The sequence below is a fragment of the Coregonus lavaretus genome (genome assembly GCF_964263955.1).
Source record: "Coregonus lavaretus genome assembly, contig: HAP1_SCAFFOLD_2298, whole genome shotgun sequence".
Taxonomy (NCBI): domain Eukaryota; kingdom Metazoa; phylum Chordata; class Actinopteri; order Salmoniformes; family Salmonidae; genus Coregonus; species Coregonus lavaretus.
In genome coordinates, this window is record NW_028160350.1 from 63,712 (window position 1) to 73,318 (window position 9,607).

Consider the following 9,607-nt stretch of genomic DNA (forward strand, 5'->3'; position numbering starts at 1 on the left):
AGAAGGCCTGCCCTGTGTTACACTACACATATCTGCACATCGTGACGTAGAATGCAATTTATTTTCAGGGACCGGTTAAGGCTTTCGAGCGCTACTTCAGAACTACTGACTGAAATTATACAAACGTTTGAGAGTGCATCTTTAAGTAATGGTTCTGCTGGTTGTACAGTGCCAGTACTTGTTGGAAAGTGGAAAGTCACGATCATGTTCAGGCTGAATGTACAAAACGGAAGGCCAAATCATATTCAGCAGTTATAAAAACCTGCCCAACTGGTGTTGAAGCCTGGGGACCTATAGCTATCTCATTCTCTGCCCCCCCCCCCCCCCCCCTCCAACCCCCCACCCCACCCCCACCCAATCTCTATCTCCTGCTCAAATACTTTTCTACAAGTCTATGAGGTGAATCAGAGATTCAGAGTTGACAGGTACCATTATTCTCAGGTAGCCTAAGTTATTACCATTGCTACTAGTAAGCCTAGTTGGACTGATCATATTACATACAATCCCAATGACAACAGCAGCAGAAACACATATTGCTGTTTACTTTGCTATTATATTTATCTACAAGGCCCTGGGAACACTCACATTGTCTAGTAGATGAGGAGTAAAGGCTGTTGTCTGGTATGAAACAGAGCGAGCCAGCCAACTCTACACAACAGAGGAGGCTGGTGGTGGGAGGAGCTATAGGAGGACGGGCTCATTGTAATGGCTGTAATGGAATCAATGCAACGGAGTCAAACATGTGGTTTCCATTGGTTTGATGTGTTTGATACCATTCCATTATTCCATTCCAGTCATTGCAATGAGCCCGTCCTCCTACACCTCCTCCCACCAGCCTCCCCTGCTACACACACACACACAGGCCAACTCTGCTCACAGGCCAACTCTGCTCACAGGCCAACTCTGCTGTTGTGTGTCCAACAAAACCCACTGACTCCAAGTTTCCCCCTGCCACACACACACACACACACACACACACACACACACACACACACATCACTGTCCATGTCCACTATAACATCCCATCAGTCTACAGGCTGATCACAACCCACATGGTGAGGCATGTACAACCTTTTGTAACTTAAAGGTATAGTTCAGGACTTCCCCAACGAGGCCATTTATCTCCTTCCCCAACAAGGCCATTTATCTCCTTCCCCAACGAGGCCATTTATCTCCTTCCCCAACGAGGCCATTTATCTCCTTCCCCAACGAGGCCCTTTATCTCCTTCCCCAACGAGGCCATTTATCTCCTTCCCCAACGAGGCCATTTATCTCCTTCCCCAACGAGGCCATTTATCTCCTTCCCCAACGAGGCCCTTTATCTCCTTCCCCAACGAGGCCCTTTATCTCCTTCCCCAACGAGGCCCTTTATCTCCTTCCCCAACGAGGCCCTTTATCTCCTTCCCCAACGAGGCCCTTTATCTCCTTCCCCAACGAGGCCATTTATCTCCTTCCCCAACGAGGCCATTTACTCCTTCCCCAACGAGGCCATTTATCTCCTTCCCCAACGAGGCCATTTATCTCCTTCCCCAACGAGGCCATTTATCTCCTTCCCCAACGAGGCCATTTATCTCCTTCCCCAACGAGGCCCTTTATCTCCTTCCCCAACGAGGCCCTTTATCTCCTTCCCCAACGAGGCCCTTTATCTCCTTCCCCAACGAGGCCCTTTATCTACTTCCTCAGTCAGATGAACTCGTGGATACCATGTCTCTGCATCTCTTACTAGCGTTACGCAATGACTGGACGTTTTTGGGAACAGATAGCATCATGGACGTCACCTGGACCTGGCTTTCGGAGCTTTAGCCGCCGAATGATGTTGGGTCAGCCCCGAATATTTTGCGCTGCTGCAATGGTGTAAAAAAAAATAATAATGTAGTCAACTGAATGCGTCACTTAGTTCATAGAGCTGTGGTTAGCTGAAACTCCTGAAGGCATCCAACCGTTATAATCAGGGGTGACTCCTGAAGACATCCAACCGTTATAATCAGGGGTGACTCCTGAAGGCATCCAACCGTTATAATCAGGGGTGACTCCTGAAGGCATCCAACCGTTATAATCAGGGGTGACTCCTGAAGGCATCCAACCGTTATAATCAGGGGTGTCTCCTGAAGGCATCCAACCGTTATAATCAGGGGTGACTCCTGAAGGCATCCAACCGTTATAATCAGGGGTGACTCCTGAAGGCATCCAACCGTTATAATCAGGGGTGACTCCTGAAGGCATCCAACCGTTATAATCAGGGGTGACTCCTGAAGGCATCCAACCGTTATAATCAGGGGTGACTCCTGAAGGCATCCAACCGTTATAATCAGGGGTGACTCCTGAAGGCATCCAACCGTTATAATCAGGGGTGACTCCTGAAGGCATCCAACCGTTATAATCAGGGGTGACTCCTGAAGGCATCCAACCGTTATAATCAGGGGTGACTCCTGAAGGCATCCAACCGTTATAATCAGGGGTGACTCCTGAAGGCATCCAACCGTTATAATAGGGGTGACTGCTGAAGGCATCCAACCGTTATAATCAGGGGTGACTCCTGAAGGCATCCAACCTCATAATCAGGGGTGACTCCTGAAGGCATCCAACCGTTATAATCAGGGGTGACTCCTGAAGGCATCCAACCGTTATAATCAGGGGTGACTCCTGAAGGCATCCAACCGTTATAATCAGGGGTGACTCCTGAAGGCATCCAACCGTTATAATCAGGGGTGACTCCTGAAGGCATCCAACCGTTATAATCAGGGGTGTCTCCTGAAGGCATCCAACCGTTATAATCAGGGGTGACTCCTGAAGGCATCCAACCGTTATAATCAGGGGTGACTCCTGAAGGCATCCAACCGTTATAATCAGGGGTGACTCCTGAAGGCATCCAACCGTTATAATCAGGGGTGACTCCTGAAGGCATCCAACCGTTATAATCAGGGGTGACTCCTGAAGGCATCCAACCGTTATAATCAGGGGTGACTCCTGAAGGCATCCAACCGTTATAATCAGGGGTGACTCCTGAAGGCATCCAACCGTTATAATCAGGGGTGACTCCTGAAGGCATCCAACCGTTATAATCAGGGGTGACTCCTGAAGGCATCCAACCGTTATAATAGGGGTGACTGCTGAAGGCATCCAACCGTTATAATCAGGGGTGACTCCTGAAGGCATCCAACCTCATAATCAGGGGTGACTCCTGAAGGCATCCAACCGTTATAATCAGGGGTGACTCCTGAAGGCATCCAACCGTTATAATCAGGGGTGACTCCTGAAGGCATCCAACCGTTATAATCAGGGGTGACTCCTGAAGGCATCCAACCGTTATAATCAGGGGTGACTCCTGAAGGCATCCAACCGTTATAATCAGGGGTGACTCCTGAAGGCATCCAACCGTTATAATCAGGGGTGACTCCTGAAGGCATCCAACCGTTATAATCAGGGGCGACTCCTGAAGGCATCCAACCGTTATAATCAGGGGTGACTCCTGAAGGCATCCAACCGTTATAATCAGGGGTGACTCCTGAAGGCATCCAACCGTTATAATCAGGGGTGACTCCTGAAGGCATCCAACCGTTATAATCAGGGGTGACTCCTGAAGGCATCCAACCGTTATAATCAGGGGTGACTCCTGAAGGCATCCAACCGTTATAATCAGGGGTGACTCCTGAAGGCATCCAACCGTTATAATCAGGGGTGACTCCTGAAGGCATCCAACCGTTATAATCAGGGGTGACTCCTGAAGGCATCCAACCGTTATAATCAGGGGTGACTCCTGAAGGCATCCAACCGTTATAATCAGGGGTGACTCCTGAAGGCATCCAACCGTTATAATCAGGGGTGACTCCTGAAGGCATCCAACCGTTATAATCAGGGGTGACTCCTGAAGGCATCCAACCGTTATAATCAGGGGTGACTCCTGAAGGCATCCAACCGTTATAATCAGGGGTGACTCCTGAAGGCATCCAACCGTTATAATCAGGGGTGACTCCTGAAGGCATCCAACCGTTATAATCAGGGGTGACTCCTGAAGGCATCCAACCGTTATAATCAGGGGTGACTCCTGAAGGCATCCAACCGTTATAATCAGGGGTGACTCCTGAAGGCATCCAACCGTTATAATCAGGGGTGCAGTGCTGCCGGTGCACTGCAGGGCGACGCTCCGCCACTTCTCAGAATGGTGCTGTCTCACGTTTTGTGGTGTAGTGCTAAATAACTACACAACTGGCTATGATAAATGTAAAGTGATTTCCATGTGTGGTCAACTGATAATTCCAGCACCGTTTTTGATTGGGACAGCTTCATTGCTTTGAGTCAAGCATGGGAACTCATCTTGATAAATCAATCAATGTCAGATTTTTGTTTTCACTGAATCTGCGTTTGGATATTTGGTCACAATTAGGCTGGGAAATGTTATCTATGTTGAGGTGAGTGCTCATGATCATCAGTCTAACAATTGAAAGCAATGCAGATATTCTTTACACACGCATTAGGCCTATAGCCTACCTGATGAGCTTCCCTGATGTTTTCCTGAGCTTCCCTGATGTTTTCCTGAGCCTCCCTGGTGTTTTCCTGAGCCTCCCTGATGTTTTCCTGAGCTTCCCTGATGTTTTCCTGAGCTTCCCTGATGTTTTCCTGAGCTTCCCTGATGTTTTCCTGAGCTTCCCTGATGCATTTCAGTCACTTAGCCTATTGAGGTGAATACACATTTGTACACACGATTAGCTTCATTGACTTACTGAATCTATTCTCTTGTAAATTGTAGGCTACTTGCTGATAGATAATTTTAAATAGTATTGTTAACAGTAGGCCTACCTACACTATAACCTCATATGGGGTTACTGACCACAATCGATTGAATTAATAATAAGAAGTGTTGATTATTTGGCCTTGGGGAGAGCACAGTGCATGGAAGAAAACACAGCACTGCGGGAAGAGGTGCAGATAAACAAATATATAATTACTCCTGTCTCTATAGAAAAATTAATGAAATCATTGAAAATACTACACCAGCAAAATTTAGCCACAGAGGAGCAATAGCGTATTTAACATTGCTGTAGATAAGTGTTTTGTCACAAGGCCTAGTCTACAGTCTGGAATCCCGTCATTGCCCAGACAAATATAAAACAGATGATTGTTGAGTTGTGGCTGTCAATGAACAGCAGGCAGCAGCTACAAGGTATTTCGCAATATTTCAAAATACAATTGCGGGAAAAAAAAAAATCAGTTTGAACAGGTGAGTGCCACTGGAGAGTTGGTTGGCTATAATTTCCTCCTCATATTGTAGGCCTGAGATCTGTGCATCCACTCTTTTCCTCCACTCTTTTAAGACACGTTGGTTGTATTGATTTCAGTATGTAAATGACAGAGTAGCTTGTCATTTTCATCATTTTTGTGGTATAAAAAAATATTATTGTAACGTCTCCAGTCATGTAGAATTGCAGGAAACAATTTTTTTTCCTTGGACCCCACAAACCCCTGGTCTTCAGGACTGAGCCCCGAATATTATGAAACTCTGGTGACAGCCCTGGCTAGCATGCTAGTGGTTCCTATACACTTCCAGTCATTGTGCTAACACTAGTTAGCATTGGCTCGCGAAACTGTCTTCCTTCATACTGGATGCAGATAGTCATACTGGATGCAGATAGTCATACTGGATGCAGATAGTCATACTGGATGCAGATAGTCATACTGGATGCAGATAGTCATACTGGATGCAGATAGTCATACTGGATGCAGATAGTCATACTGGATGCAGATAGTCTAAATGAAAACGGTGTCCAGGAGTTCATCTGACTCTTGGGGGAAGCAGATAAAAGGGCCTCTCCACTGCTCAATTCAACTTCTGTTCGCCATTGGTTCAACAATGACGTGGAAACAACGTTGATTCAACCAGTGTGTGCCCAGTGGGTCATTGCCAAAATCCCGAACTATCCCCTTAAGCTCATTAGGACATTAGCCTACATAACATATAGCCTAATGTTTTCTCAATGTTTGCTCAAATTAATAGAAGAAACATTTAGAAATGTGAGGCTTTCTGTCCCTCAGGCTATTATGACCACAGTTAGGCTAATTCATTTTCAAATTAAAGTCAGGCTTATTCCAAAGGGGTTGGCAGACACTTTGTAGGCTACCTGTCATTCTCGATTGACTATGACCACATTTGCGTACTTACATTTCCTGTAGACTCAGCAAGGCATTGATTATTCTCAACGAAAACTCCATCAAACGTCTCGACTCATCCATGGAAACGTCATTCCGTCAATTTCTGATCATCAACATCCACAGATGATTGATTAACGTCAGATCAGCCGTTCGATTGCGGATCAACTTCAGAGAGAGAAGGAGCAGCACAGAGAGAGAGAGAGAGGGAGAGGGAGGGAGGGAGAGAGGGAGGGAGAGGGAAAGCAAAGGCAATCCCTTTGCGCGCGTCCGTGCAGTGAGCGGCCGGAGCAGAGCCAGGGTGACCGCGCATTCCGGTGCCGCTCGTCCTCTGTACCGCCGATTATCCACGGCTCATTGCGGTATTAAGAACCTATGAGGCTGCACGCGGTCCTACGTGCGCTCAATCAGTTGTGTTTAAATTCATGTGTAGATCAAACACAGTGCTCAAAGTTTGAGCCACGAACAGAAGTAAAAGTTTAAAGATGAATACAAAGACAGACTACATGACTTAAATGACAAAGGCTTTTTTTTTTTTTTGCATATTTTATGAGGGTAATAAAAGCAGGAAATATACTGTAGGTTGTATTAAGTACCCAAGAAATGCCCATAGCTCATTTTGAGTTCCAAGGAAAATACTCAGCACACAGAATAAGCACCCCCCCCCCCCCTTTAGGATGTCTTGAGCGCTGCAGAGTAATGCTGAAGCCTACTTCAGATAAATGTTTAGGCGTTGAATCACTGAGGAGCATCAGGCTATAACCTGTACCAGAGATACCAACAGGGTTATACAACACTGGCTAACAGAGATTTATAGCCCTATACGTTAACTATAAGTCCCAGTATCATCTAAGAACCCATGAGGCCGTCAAAGAGTTCAACGCCACAGACAGGCACCCGGGGAAGCTGACAGGCCGAGGTCCCGGCTCTAGTGGGGGGGTTGCAGGGTAGGGCACTGCCTGACTCAGGTTTAACTGTTAAATTGCAGTAAGCAAGCTATGAAACAAGCTTTGAAACAGCTAAACATTTTCTGACTGCCCACCCAGACAAATCATTCTGGAGCCGGCAGTGGCCGTATAGGCCTAAATGTAGCGATTGATGGGGGAACAGCTGAAACGGGGCGTGAACCATCGACTGAGGTTACAGGGCAACTACACTGCCTCCTGTACCTTAATGACATTATTGAATAATGGCCGGAGCACTCAGTTATGATATGATTATATGACAGACTCCACCCGCTGGCACAACAAGATCACAGAGGACCAGACTAGGAGGATGTCAGCTTCATACACTGTGTGTGTGTGTGTGTGTGTATTTGTGTGTGTACATGTGTGTTTTACACACTGTGTGTGTATGTGTGTGTGTGTATTTGTGTGCGTACGTGTGTGTGTGTGTGTGTACTTTATACACTGCGTGTGTGTGTGTGTGTTATGTATTTTACCAGGTAAATTGACTGAGAACACATTATCTACAGCAATGACCTGGGGAATGACCTGGGGAATGACCTGGGGAATGACCTGGGGAATGACCTGGGGAATGACCTGGGGAATGACCTGGGGAATGACCTGGGGAATAGTTACAAATCAAATCACACTTTCCATATCACATGCAGCGACTAAAACTGGAGTAGACTTTACAGAGAAATGCTTTGGAACCTTTCCCAACGATGCAGAGTAACAACATGAATAAATAGTAACACAAGAGGAATAAAATAAAATACACAAGAATGGAGCTACAGAATATACAGGAAGTACCAGATCAATGTGTAGCTATATACAGGAAGTACCAGATCAATGTGGAGCTATATACAGGGAGTACCAGTACCAGATCAATGTGGAGCTATATACAGGGAGTACCAGTACCAGATCAATGTGGAGCTATATACAGGGAGTACCAGTACCAGATCAATGTGGAGCTATATACAGGGAGTACCAGTACCAGATCAATGTGGAGCTATATACAGGAAGTACCAGTACCAGATCAATATGGAGCTATATACAGGGAGTACCAGATCAATGTGGAGCTATATACAGGAAGTACCAGTACCAGATCAATGTGGAGCTATATACAGGGAGTACCAGTACCAGATCAATATGGAGCTATATACAGTGAGTACCAGTACCAGATCAATGTGGAGCTATATACAGGGAGTACCAGTACCAGATCAATGTGGAGCTATATACAGGGAGTACCAGTACCAGATCAATGTGGAGCTATATACAGGGAGTACCAGTACCAGATCAATGTGGAGCTATATACAGGGAGTACCAGTACCAGATCAATGTGGATCTATATACAGGGAGTACCAGATCAATGTGGAGCTATATACAGTGAGTACCAGTACCAGACCAATGTGGAGCTATATACAGTGAGTACCAGTACCAGATCAATGTGGAGCTATATACAGGGAGTACCAGTACCAGATCAATATGGAGCTATATACAGTGAGTACCAGTACCAGATCAATGTGGAGCTATATACAGGGAGTACCAGATCAATGTGGAGCTATATACAGGGAGTACCAGCACCAGATCAATGTGGAGCTATATACAGGGAGTACCAGTACCAGACCAATGTGGAGCTATATACAGGGAGTACCAGTACCAGATCAATGTGGAGCTATATACAGGGAGTACCAGTACCAGATCAATGTGGAGCTATATACAGGGAGTACCAGATCAATGTGGAGCTATATACAGGGAGTACCAGCACCAGATCAATGTGGAGCTATATACAGGGAGTACCAGTACCAGATCAATGTGGATCTATATACAGGGAGTACCAGATCAATGTGGAGCTATATACAGTGAGTACCAGTACCAGATCAATGTGGAGCTATATACAGGGAGTACCAGTACCAGATCAATGTGGAGCTATATACAGGGAGTACCAGTACCAGATCAATGTGGAGCTATATACAGGGAGTACCAGTACCAGATCAATGTGGATCTATATACAGGGAGTACCAGATCAATGTGGAGCTATATACAGTGAGTACCAGTACCAGACCAATGTGGAGCTATATACAGTGAGTACCAGTACCAGATCAATGTGGAGCTATATACAGGGAGTACCAGTACCAGATCAATATGGAGCTATATACAGTGAGTACCAGTACCAGATCAATGTGGAGCTATATACAGGGAGTACCAGTACCAGATCAATGTGGAGCTATATACAGGGAGTACCAGTACCAGATCAATGTGGAGCTATATACAGGGAGTACCAGTACCAGATCAATGTGGAGCTATATACAGGGAGTACCAGTACCAGATCAATGTGGAGCTATATACAGGGAGTACCAGTACCAGATCAATGTGGAGCTATATACAGGGAGTACCAGTACCAGATCACTGTGGAGCTATATACAGGGAGTACCAGTACCAGATCAATGTGAAGCTATATACAGGGAGTACCAGTACCAGATCAATGTGAAGCTATATACAGGGAGTACCAGTACCAG

At 46.0% G+C, this 9,607-nt stretch overlaps 1 protein-coding gene across 1 annotated transcript in view; it reads right to left on the minus strand.

Moving 5' to 3' along the window:
* The window catches only part of LOC311121903 (thrombospondin type-1 domain-containing protein 1-like), a gene marked incomplete at its 3' end in the record, with an annotated part of 40,609 nt that extends 34,357 nt beyond the window's left edge, over positions 1-6,252 (minus strand). Inside the window, exon 1 of the mRNA XM_084196339.1 lies at positions 6,158-6,252. The remainder of the gene's footprint in view (positions 1-6,157) is intronic.
* Positions 6,253-9,607: the final 3,355 nt, after the last annotated feature.